The 12911-nt window shown below is 42.2% G+C and overlaps 1 protein-coding gene across 6 annotated transcripts in view; it reads left to right on the forward strand.

The window, feature by feature from the left end:
• MUS81 (MUS81 structure-specific endonuclease subunit) overlaps nucleotides 1-12911 on the forward strand; it is a 307431-nt gene that overhangs the window by 47312 nt on the left and 247208 nt on the right. For 5 of the 6 annotated variants that reach the window (XR_016307484.1, XR_016307485.1, XM_089658092.1 and 2 more), the window contains exon 2: nucleotides 7643-7714. The exons of the other annotated variant lie outside the window; for it this stretch is intronic. The gene's annotated coding sequence lies outside the window, so the exon portion shown is untranslated. The remainder of the gene's footprint in view (nucleotides 1-7642; nucleotides 7715-12911) is intronic. 6 annotated transcript variants of the gene reach the window in all.

The raw sequence follows: 12911 nt of genomic DNA on the forward strand, positions 1-12911 counted from the left end.
AGCATTAGTGACAGGTGTGCGCCTGGATGCGCGACTGTGCATGTATGTGCACAACTGCGTGCGCCTATGCCCAAGTACATGCACATCTGTCTGGCCGTCATTGTTCTGTGCATGCACATATTTGTGCGCCGCAAGTCTTCACCTGTACTGTGGGCAAGCCTTTCCTGACAGTGATACTGTGAGTCCCCCTGCTTTCCTGTTTCAAATTGACAACACCAGGCATGGAAGCACACCTATCCCGGAGTGGACAGTTTTTTCTTCTTCGCATTCTACCTGGGAGCACAGCCTCCCTGTGCTCTAATTATCAAAGTTTTGCTGACATGCCCTCTGCACAGCTCTTCACTGGGAAGATCAGTGTACTGCTGTTTCTCTGTCACCTACTGACATGTCCCACCCCCACCCCCCTGCAGTTTCCATCCCCAGTTCTTAAGCCCCATAGGCCTCTTGCCATGGGAGTACAAAAACCGCCACATTTTTTATGTTTCTTATGTGATCACTTTTATTTATATATATGTATATATATATATATATATGTGTATTATAAATTGTTTTTATATATACACACTTGCACTTCTATTTTCAGCTCAATGGGTTGTGACCCAGTCTCCAAAGCCTAATGTAGTGAGTATGGCTGGAGGGCTGAAGCACTGGGAGCTAACTCATGGTTGGTACTGTTGGTGCCATATTAAATTTCCCATTACTGTTATTTTGTATCGGTAATAGTTGAGGCTAAGGGAACAGTGCAGTGACATCATCTGCTAAGTAGAGTGTGCATGTGTGCTTTACATGCTTTTTTACCCATCCTTATTAGCCTAGAGCAGGGGTCTCCAAACTCTATATACAAAGGGCCAGTGCACTGTTGTTCAGACTTTAGTGGGGCTGGATTATGGACATCGGGAATAGAAAATGTTCCAGTATCAGTGGGAGCAAACAATGCCCCATTTTTGGTGTTAATGAGAGAAACGTTGTGTCACTGGGGAATCGTGCCCCAATCATTGGCGTCATTGGGAGGAATTGTGCTCCATCATTGGTGTCATTGGGCAGAACTGTGCCCCATCATTGATGTCATTGGGAGGAATTGTGCCCCATCATTGGTGTTATTGGGCCCAAATGTTGGTGTTATTGGGAGGAACTGTGCCCCATCATTGGGAGGAATTGCACCCCTTCATTGGTATCATTAGGAGGAATTGCGCCCTTCATTGGTGTCAGTTAGGGGGAATTGGGAATTATGTCCCATTGTTGGTGTAAGTGGAAGATATAGTGCTCCAAGGGCCAGATAAAAGCAAGCAAAGGGCCACAATTTGGAGATCACTGGCCTATAGCAAGTGAACTGTGTAAAAAAAAAAAAAAAAAAAAAAAAAAAAAAAGTGTAGCTCCCTTCTTTGCAGATCCACCATTCTCCAGTCATACTCCTGCCTGCCTTCTGTAACTTGGCCTCCTCTTGCCATTTGTGAACTTCCTCAGTATCAGCTGCTCAGGTTTTTCAGTAAGAAAATCTTGCCTCTCCGCAGGCTTATCTGCAGTTTGTTGCACAGTACAACTAGCTTCGTAATGAACAAAGGACAATTCTGCTGCAACAAGTGACCTCAGCCCATACTCCTGCATTGTGGATAGGTGTAATTTCTTTGTATCCCCAAAAGGGTCTGAAGCTTGCAATATAGATCCTATAACCCTGCATTATTTTACATTCATCATCATCATCTTCATCAGCATCGTGTCCACAGCGTAAGCTGAAGACCTGTTCACAAGACTTTTAAAATCCATTTTGGATTTTGAATCAGTTTGTGCACAATTAATGCAGCAATCTGCTTGCAGGTGGTCCAAGTGTGCTCCAGTACCTTCCGTAGCACAATCACATTCTGTTCCTAGCAGACCTCCACCACCGAGTGTGCCTGAGGCATATATCGCTATCTCTGATTCAGACTCAGAGCCTTGAAGACTTCTTTTGATAAGCCTGCATTTAAACCAGTTCAGTACGACTCTACCATATGTACAAGGAGTCAGTGAAATGCTGATTCAGTGTATACTGCCATGCATTTGGAGGACTGGCTTGTTGTTACATATAGGTTCTTTTAGAGCTGTTGTTCATAAGACCTTCCTTATACTCCTTCCTCTACGAAGATCTTGACCTTCCTGTGGAATCATAGCTTCCTCCTGACAATATGACAGAGGCAATTTGTCTTTTAAACAGAATTTATTGATAAATGGTCTCTGTCCACTGCTCCAATAATTAACATTAACAAACTGCCAAACAGGTGGATGATGATTTTGATTTTTGGGATTTCACTAGCAGATATGTGGAGTAGATCTCATTTCTAGTTATCTGGTATAATGTCAATGTCCCCTATCGACAGTGACTTAGATTTATGAATCCATGTAAGTGTGGATCAGTTCTCTGAAATGAGACTTCTTCATCCCCAGGTTAAGCCCTCATGTCCTCGGTCAATTGTCTGGAGCCTTGTGGTTCAGTTGTGCTGGTTTCTTGCAGGCATGTAATCTGATCTTGCATGAGTGTTGTCTGTTCAATGCACAGGGTTTTTTGGTTTCATGTCTGAAGATATGCCAAAACAAGTTACTCACCCCTAAAGGATAGGTTTCTCTTTGGTTCTAACTTTGACACAATTATTCCTGATGCTACTGGTGCTCCGAATGTATGCCTTACTCAGCGCAGGAAATCTTGAAATAGGGCAGAGGATCCCCATTCTTTCTACTACTACATTCCACCTCCAACTCAAACTGCTGACATTAAAGCCAACAGTTTTCTGATTCATCTGCTCAACCCTCTGCATAACACTTATCAGACTTATTAAGTTGTTTTTTCAAGTGAGAGGTAATTTGTATGTTCTGCTGGATCTCCCAGCAGTTTAGAGTCTCAGGTTTTTCCTTGTAGCTCCAATCTTTAACTTTACATCTTTTTTATCTGATTCTGGCGTTACTGAACTCCTTGCACATTTTTTCAGAATTGTTTGAGTTCCCTGCTTCCTGGGATCTCTGGTTCATATTTTGGTAGAAATCTACAGTGCCTTGAAAAAGTTTCCACATTTTGCCATGTTACAACCAAAAACGTAAATTTATTTTATTGGGATTTTATGTGATAGACCAACACAAAGTGGCACATAATTGTGAAATGGAAGGAAAGTGGTAAATGTGTTAAATTTGTTTTACAAATATCTGGAAAGTGTGGCATGCATTTGTATTCAGTCCCTTTTACTCTAATACCCTTAACTAAAATCTAGCGGAACCAATTGCCTTCAGACATTACCTAATTAGTAAATAGAGTCCACTGGTGTGTAATTTAATCTCAGTATAAATACAGCTGTTCTGTGAAGCCCTCAGAGGTTTGCTAGAGAACATTAGTGAACAAACAGCACCATGAAGGCCAAGGAACAAACCAGAGAGGTCGGGGATAAAGCTGTGGAGAAGTTTAAAGCAGGGTTAGGTTATCAAAAATATCCCAAGCTTTGAACATCTCATGGAGCACTGTTCAACCCATCATCCGAAAATGGAAAGAGTATGGCATACCTGCAAACCTACCAAGACATGGCCGTTCACCTAAACTAACAGGCTGGGCAAGGGGAACCATAATCAGAGAAGCAGCCAAGAGGCCCATGGTAACTCTGGAGGAGCTGCAGAGATCCACAATTCAGGTGGGAGAATCTGTCCACAGGACAACTATTAGTCGTGCACTCCACAAATCTGGCTTTTATGGAAGAGTGGCAAAAAGAAAGCCATTGTTGAAAGAAAGCCATAAAAAGTCTCGTTTGTAGTTTGTGAGAAGCCATGTGGAGGACACAGCAAACATGTGGAAGAAGGTGCTCTAGTCAGATGAGACCAAAATATAACTTTTAGGCCTAAAAAGCAAAATGTTATGTGTGGTAGAAAACTAACACTGCACATCGCCCTGAACACACCATCCCCACTGTGAAACTTAGTGGTGGAAGCATCATGTTGTGGGGATGCTTTTCTTCAGCAGGGACAGAGAAGCTGGTCAGAGTTGCTGGGAAGATGGATGGAGCCAAATACAGGGCAATCCCAATAAAATACATTTTATGTTTTTGGTTGTAACATGACAAAATGTGGAAAATTTCAAGGGTATATGAATACTTTTTCAATGCACTGGATCCCACATGCTTCTTCATAGCAAAGACCTTTCTTTTCCACGATCCTGGGCTACTCTCCTGGAAATGCTTCAGTTCCTTCAAGTCCTATTCCTTTTTGAAAGATTTTCTGACTTGCTGAATCACAGAGATCAGTTTCCACTACTCCCTTGTCCAGTTGAAGCCTGACTCTGGAGCACTCTGGTAGAATTACTCCCCATCCATGACACTGCTGTATATGTCTACCCTGGGCTACTTTCTTAGGTTCCCCTTTGTGCAATGTCCTGAAGACCTGCGCCAAAAAAAGTTGGTGTCCTAGTTCCTGCTGAGCCAAGGATCCTATCGCCTACACTCTGGCTATACAGATGTATCTAATCTCCACCTTTCTGAGGTTGATTTACTAAAACTAGGGAGTGCACACTTTGGTGCAACTCTGCATAGAAACCAATCACTTCCATTTTTTTGTCAAGACTTAAGCAGGCCATACATGGGTCGAATTCCGAACGATTTTTGCAACCAATGATTTTGAAAATTAGTAGTTTTTCACAAATTTTCCAGCATGATCGATAAAAGAAATGGGGAGGAACCACGGTGCCATTGCCTCACTAACAGAGCAAAAATCGGCCAATTATTCTTAGGTCCGATTTTTGAATGAAAAATCGTTCGAAAAACGACCCATGTATGGCCGGCCTGAATTGAACAAGCTGAAGTTAGAATCTGAACAGGCACAGCTGCACCAGATTTTGCACTCTCCACTTTTATTAAATCAACCCCTTTGAGTCTAGTTCATCATCACAGTCTGTTTTCCATGTTTGAGAATTCTCCCTGTTGGGCAAAGGCTGCAGTACTTTTGTCCTTCAGAAAAGTTTTGAAATCTCGTTGTGTAACTGACTCCCTTCTCTATACAGTGCTCAGCATGTATTTTATGCCCGCACAGTTTACTAGATTCACATCTGTGTGAATTTGGGGCCCGTGTTTGCAGATGAACGGGCTGCTGTGTCTGCGTTTCCTATAAAAAAAAAAAAAAAAAAAGGTTCTGTGGGTCGAAATGCGTGGGGGTGCCATTAAGAATGAATGTCAGCCCTGCATGTCTCTACAGAGCAGCGCAATGTGCCTGTCTGTGCGGGAACAGGAATCACAGCTCTTCCCGCACCTGCAACCACCCACAACCAATTCATGCTGCTGTGTAGAGACCCACATGGCTGCCATTCATTCTTAATGGCATCCCCACGCATCTCAACCCGCAGTGTGTTTGCGGGTGCGGAAACCGCAGGGAAATCGCATGGTACAAAAACACCATGCGTTTTCCCTGCAGCTACATTTTGAAAAATGCGCAAACCTCTTTTTTTTTGCGGGAAACACAGGCACGCAGCCCATTTAAATGTGCCCGTGCAAACGCTGGCCGCAAACGTGCACAGCTGTGAACCTAAGTTAATTGTTGCTGTCAGATTCCTTTATCTATTGTTCTTCACTTAACATAGTGAGGGTATTGCAGAGTGTAGCCCCCTTTTTCTTATAATGAAACCTTCTTCTTCTAGTCCTGTAATCTTCTCCTGTATGGTCAGCCAGCAGGATTGTGTTACCTGGCTACACAGTTTTTTCCCAGTGGCATAGCATAAGTCTGAAAACCTTTGAGAGCCTTAATCTTTAGAAGATTTATCCACTTCCTAACTATTATAATGGCTAGTGTGTCCCCTGGTCCTAGCACATGAAGTTTCCTCCTGGCGTCTATTGGGGAAAAAAAACTGTTGCCCATTACAGAGCTCTGTTTCATTATTCTTAGAATCGTGTATTTAAAGCGGTATTAAACTCAAAAGCAGTTCATCACAAAAACATTGCTGAAACCAGAAATCAGGAATCTTGTGTTTTTTATTATTTACTAACTGGCAACTGTGCATTGTGATATGCATGGAGTGGGGTACAGCTGGACACCTTGTATCTGCCAGCCACTTTTACATCTGCTGTTGTTTCCACCCTCCTGCTCAAAGCACATCCCTTCCAGGGAAACTCTACCATGCAGACCTATGATCAGCAGGGTCGCTGTACAGGGGAGTCTTCTGCACTGGTCATTTGATATATCACAGGACCCTGTTAGGGAAGTTTAGAACAAACGACTTCCTGTAGCTGGTGGCTCTGGTAATCAGAAGTCTACATAAGTGCAGGGGGTGAGCACACCAGGCATTTCAAGGATGGAGGTGGGATTGCTTGATGGTCTAAGAAATTGCATAAGTTTGGACACCTGGGAAATAGTGCCTGGTTGGTCACTTATCTGCTGTGCCAAAGAAATGCAGGTGCCAGACAGAGATCCACTTGCTTACTTCTTTTGGGACACTGTCGCTACTGCGATGGAAATGTTTATAGCTCATATCCTTGCTGAAAACGTGTGGCTCTCGCCTATTATTGGGTGTCAGAAGACCCTCTGCTAATAATCTAGGAGGTAAGAGACGGAGGAGATATTTGTCACTCTCTTCCTGGTCTTTACTATACCTAATATAACCAATTAACTAATAATATGTAGTATTTTTCTTCAGTCTATGATGTTTTGGGCCTATTCACACTTGTGCATTTGGGCAACACATGCATGAACACGTTACCAGGATGCATTTCAACTCAACTGCTGTATTTGAGGTATGTTGCAGTGCCATTCATTGTGACACCCAAAAGCACTGTACAGTAGAGTGCAGCACACCACAATGCACACTCTTTTGTTGTGTGGCATTACTAAAAATGTATCACATCATGTGCATTTTTCAGTCTGTAGTGGTGTGTTGGAAGCGCATTCATAATAATGTGTATTTAAACACCATAACGAACAGTAGAGTGTGAATCAGGCTCGCCATACATTATACTGTTTTCCTGTACAATTTTCCTTTAGATTTACCAAAATCATATGAGGTTAAACCTAAACACTTTCAATTTTTATGCAGTCAGGCAGGCGTTTGCACTGCATAGTTGAAGGTAAATCTAAAGGAAGTTAGACAAACTTGTATAATGTATGGCCAGCTAAGACTTTATATAGTCTATGGTGTAGAAAACAGATTAGACATAAGGATTAAGTGAACCAATTCTTAACCCCTTCGTGCCACGCCTCCTGGCCCTTTAAAGGGTTTGTCATGCTGGGAGGTAGGGCGGGGTTTATGATCATGTGATCACTGTGATTGGCTATCACAGCAGTCACATGGTTGGAAAGCTCCCGATCAGCAACTGCTCCAGGAGCGCGCAGGGCTCGCGCTCTCGGCACATGTTTGTTTACATTTGGTACGCAAATATGTGGCCTCTCGGCGTCAAGGCGCACCCTCCCAGGGGCCACATATTTGCATACCATCAGCGCTAAGAGATTAATATGCTAATTCAACACATTGTGGGTAAAATCAGGCAACCAATTTGTGATATGATAAATGAGGTTTGAATTATCAGAGTGATAGAGGGTATCTGGTCAGTTGTGTTTTTTTTTTTTGTTATTAAATAGCATTTAAATATCCAATTACATGGCTTACAATTTTTAATTGGTTTGAAGTCAATGTTCACAGTGAGTCTTTTCACAGGATGTATCGGGCAAGGAAATTGTTCCTGCATTTTTACTTGAGTCACATTTCCTGTAAGGGCAAAGAAAACAGGTGAGGAAATCAGTACTTTCTGTTGTCTTAACACTCTGTTGTCATTGTTGCTGAAGGAAACACTCTTCTGTCTAAAAAGTTATCTGATCTGACAATTTTGTTTATATCTTCATGTTAGTAATTTATTTGTTTTTCATTTAATGGCAGATATAATTTTTAAAAAATATTATTAGGGATTACAGAATGTTGTCAAAACACACCATTCTGAAGTATTTTCAATACTTGAAACAAATTTGATATTTAGATTTTTTTTTTTTCTGTAGTCCTTAACCAAATTGAGCAGGGCTTTAAATGTATATCTGGGCATAGCAACAGTCTTGTGCCACTTACTCCCTGCTATATGGCCTTCCACCTTAAAACAGCTACTTCCTTTGCATGTTTTCAGGAATCTGCACTGTTGACAGATAATGGATGTGAATAATTTCTATAAATAATAGTTCCCTGAATAATCAGAATGGGTTGGTGAATAAAAATATTGCAGAGTCAGTTGGTGAAATTTAAATGAATTGGCTTGTAGGACCTAAGGCTTAGACTACTTTCACACTGTGGAGTTTTTGAAGCGCTTTTGTGTAAAAAAAAAAAAAACACCTGGAAAGCTGAAGATAAAAGCTTCCCTATGTATGTTTTCGCACTGGGGCATTGCACTTCCATTGCGGTATAAAAACTCCTGCTTGCAGCATCCTTGGAGCATGTTTGTTCAGTTAAAAAAAAACCTCCCTAAAAATGCATCTTCCCATTGAAATCAGTGCAAAATGCCTGAAAAACGAGAAGCATTTTTGGTGCAGTTTTTATGTTCTATGCTCTTTAGAAAACGCTCAGCGCAGCAAAAGAACAGCAAAAACGTGGAAAAAATGCATATGCAATTTTGCTACGTTTTTGTGGCGGATCAGTGTGAAAGTAGCATAAGGGATTAGATGGTCACAAAATAGAAAGTTATCGGGAACCGATATTTCATTTTAAAGTGCCAGGTTCATTTAAAAAAAATCCCCCATCACCTATTTTTTTTTTTTAGGTATAAAACAAAACAAAAACTCAGCCAGGGGACGACCCCTGCTGTTGGCCCAAACCCACTCACATACAGAAGAAAAAAAAATTCTTTATTGTCCATAGATGAACACAGAAATTCAGGGTTATACTGCCACACTGGTAAAAAAAACTTTACGCTAGTCCCCATATAAACCCCTCCTCCCCCCAGATTGCCTATATTTTTTGCTAGTATCCTAGTAGAATGTACATCTTTTCTTCATCTCTGCTGAACAAAGTCTAACTAAAATTTTGCTATCCTACTATTGTCATTATATTGATAATATACAATCTTCATACTTTGTTGAATCAAGATTTCCTTATCTCTGCTTGAGCTGGTCTCTGCATAGCAGCTATAAAGATCAGTGTGTCATCAGAAACTGCTTTGAGGGCTGCACCTGAACCTTGCTGGATTAAATGATTGTACAATGTGACCTTCAGCAACCAGGCTCTGCATTGTGACACTTTTTAGACCTTTTGTGTACTTTGTTAGTTGCAGCACACTTTCCAGGTTCCAGCTGTTGTACAGCCTTTGATGCGATCCTGTCCCTGAAGTATCACTTAATAAGGTCAGTCAGGCTGAATCATTGATACAACAACAACACAAGCAATACAGCAAGACACTAAACTTTATTGGCCAGTGATGACTAAAATAGCCCCATTAGTCCTGCTGCTGTGAAAATCCACTCGAGGGTAGAAGAAGTCAAAAGTTAACTCACAAAACACAGCGCAAGGACCATGAGAGTATATATGGTGTCCTAATAAACAGCCCAGATTATGGTGTTCATATTAGGGTCTTTAGTGAAAATAAATATTGTAGTGCAATAAGCCCCACCTCCTGTGTAATGGATGTATAAAGAGAGCACACATCCAGGGAGGCCCATACATAACCATCTTCCCACTTATAGCTAGCTTGTATTTCAGGGACAAGACTAGATTCATGGATGTAGGATGGAAATTGGGAGGCAATGGGCTGCAAGGAATGGTCTATATTTTGGGCAAGCCCACTGGTGAAGATGTTAGTGCTAGCTATGATGGGCCACCCCAGAAGGTTCTCCACCGACTTTTGTATTTTTGGTAGATGGTAAAAATATAGCATACTGAACTGTTGGGGTAATAAGAATAGTTTTTCTTTTTTATTAATGACACCGTCCTTAAAGGCTTGTTCTACAAGACATTTTAAAATAGGTTGCAACTCGGGTAGAGGGTCTCTTGGGAGCTTCCTTTGTTTTTAACCCCCTATTGACTCAGTAAAGTGTCCATTGGGTTTTAAATGAGATTGACATCCGGGCACAATAATTCAACACCACCATAAGAGTGTTTATTGCTTATTTAGGATCCTGGGCCCCTCCACAAAAAGGGGCAAACTTTTTTCCTTTGAGAGGGAACTTACTGATTAGTGGTCTCTTCTCACTGTAGATGCTCTAGTGATCCACGTCACAGGCATGCTCTTGAATGGGTTGATGATTATTATTATTATACAGTGTTTATATAGTGCCAAAAGGTTTGCTCAGCGCTGTACATTAAAGTGGGGGGACAGAACATGAGACAATACAGTAACAGTACAATACACGAGGGGTTCAAGGGCCCTGCTCTTTCGAGCTTACAATCTAGGAGGGAGGGGGTAGAGGTACAGGAGGAAGTGGCTGTGGGGTATGGAGTGGTAGGAGGAGTGGAGGAGAACGGCTGTTAGGTGAGGGTGGGGTAGGCTTCCCTGAAGAGATGGGTTTTCAGGGTGCGCCTGAAGGTGAGGAGGGTAGGTGACAGTCTGATGGATTGGGGTAGGGAGTTCCAGAGGATGGGGGAAGTCCTGGAGAAGTCCTGCAGTCGGGCGTGGGAGGAGGAGACCAGGGAGCTAGTCCTGCTACAAGTATTTTGCATGGAGCTGATTTCCATCCACATTTGTGAGCACTTTGGTTATGTGCTTGGGAAACACGTGATATGCCCAAGGATAATCTGAATTGGTTGTCCTTTGAAGGGAAGTTACCTCTTTGGACCTGTTCTTAATTGCCATATTTCATTCATATTTCATTCACATATATTGTATACAGTATAGTATATCATGCCGCTATATTTTGTTTTTTTTAATCCTCTAAGGATCTTATTCCTGAAGCATTGTTGTGTGGTCACATAATCTTTCCATATAACCCTGTTCTTTGGCATCTGCATGGAAACATCCTTGGGAGGGGCTTCTATTAATGAGGTATAAGTCTGTGTCTGTACAGCCCTGATTGGTGCTGTGCCAGTCCCATGACTTTAAAAAAAAAAAAGGTTCAGAAGAGCAATTCAAATTAAATAAATATCCAAAAACTGTTTTACAGCTCTATAAATCTATATTGAACATCAAATGTGTATTTTTTTTTTGTGTACTATTATGGTGTAGGCAGAGACAAATATGACTATCACTAGCTTTCATTTTGTTCAGACAGCATCTGCATCCAAGGCTTTTTTTTTTTTTTCTTTACAGGTATTCGTAGTTACTTTCAATATATTTAATACTGATTTTTGTTAATACTAAAGTTTTTTGTGAGTCAATCAGGATACTCTATCCCACCCCATAGTGTTTAACAATAGGAGGACACAGAGGAGAAGGGGTGGTGGGATGGGAATGACATTTAACACTGTAATTACACCAACATGTGTGACTCTATAGTCACATGGGCTGTACAGGTAAGAAAAAAGAGGAAATGAACAGCTTAAAAGAGAACCTAATGTGGAGCATGCTCAGTAGATGACAACAGCTGGTCTACACAATGCTAGGTTGCAATGGGGACACAGAGAAGATGGGAGGGACAACTGAAGGCAGGCTCAACCGGGTATATTTCACTCTACACAAAATGAATGCTTTAGTGGTTATGTGAGTATGCACACTCTGTTTTATAGCATGTAATGAGAGTTTGTCATAGTCTGTGTGACACTTAAACACCTCCATTAGCAATGCCACCGTTGGTCAGAGTATGCGCCTGCCTCAGTGCAGAAGGTCTGTTGTATGTGTGGAGGAACCCCACCCTTCTCCTTTATCTACCACAACACTAGGAGCTCGTAGGCAGTTAGGGTCTGCTGCAGACCCAGAGGTCATCTAACCCCTCTGCTCAGCCTTTTGCATGAAGGCGCCCCCCCACTTCTACAAATAGGGGACTGTTTATCCATCTAGCCTTTATTAGTTTACCTACTCTGCATTTGGATGTTCAGGTCTCCCCCTTAAGCCTCCAGCCTAGACCTGGGAACTTATTTAATTTGCCCTTCTTCACACTTCTATTATTACTGTACCTCCTTGTGCATCTTCCCAAGTTTGTTTAGGTTCCCCACACCCTGGGATCTCCGATTCCTACTCTGGTAGGAGCCTGTCCTTAGGAATGGTATCCCATTTGGACTGGCACTCTTCCCTTTAGGGAGTCCTTTTCCCTCTCATATAGTTGCACCCTTGCAGTTCTTGACCTCTCTCTGCTCTGTTCCTCTTTTGAGGGAACTATTGACCTACAAGAGGTGATCATGGTCCATTTCCTGCTATTCCCTTCCCTATTAAAGACCTAACTCTTCACTGTCAACACTGGCCCTTATGTCCACCTTAGTGTATTTTCCTGGCATCCTCCTTATGGAACGCTTCTAGGGCCCTCCCCAAAGAGTGTCAGTTTTCTGGAGTCTCATGGTTTGGGTAATGCTGAGGTTTCTGTGGCTTTTCCTTATGTGTAGCAGACTTTTTCCCATCTCCCCTTTCAGGGTTTGTGGGGTTGTTGGAGGATGCCCATTAAGTATGGTTTCCCCTCCTTCCTGTGTAGTCTTTTATTGCCTTTCAGCCTCTCCCTTTGTTAGGGAGTCTGGACATTGGGCAAGACATTAAACTGGTCTCTTTGGCCCAAGAAGTTCTTGAAGCTATTTGCCAGCCTCTGGCAGGGGATGGAATGTCTCTCCCTCCCTCATCCCCACCCAGGGAAGGACCCCTCTGAGGGTCGATCCTTGTGCCTGATCCTTGAGTCTGAATCCCCAGAGTAGACAGAGGGGATCCTTCTATCAGGTTGTATTCTTAACTGACCTTCTCTGGACAACATCTGGGTGCTACAGAGCCTTTACCTCTGGAACGGTATGGGAATTTTCCCTGCAACAGGTCCCTACAATGGACAGCTCTGAGTGGGTCATTTGTCAACATTCTATTACCTTCAGGATCCCTTCAACT

The sequence above is a fragment of the Staurois parvus genome, unplaced genomic scaffold (genome assembly GCF_062004578.1).
Source record: "Staurois parvus isolate SC_StPar_1 unplaced genomic scaffold, SC_StPar_1.0 ptg001051l, whole genome shotgun sequence".
NCBI lineage: Eukaryota > Metazoa > Chordata > Amphibia > Anura > Ranidae > Staurois > Staurois parvus.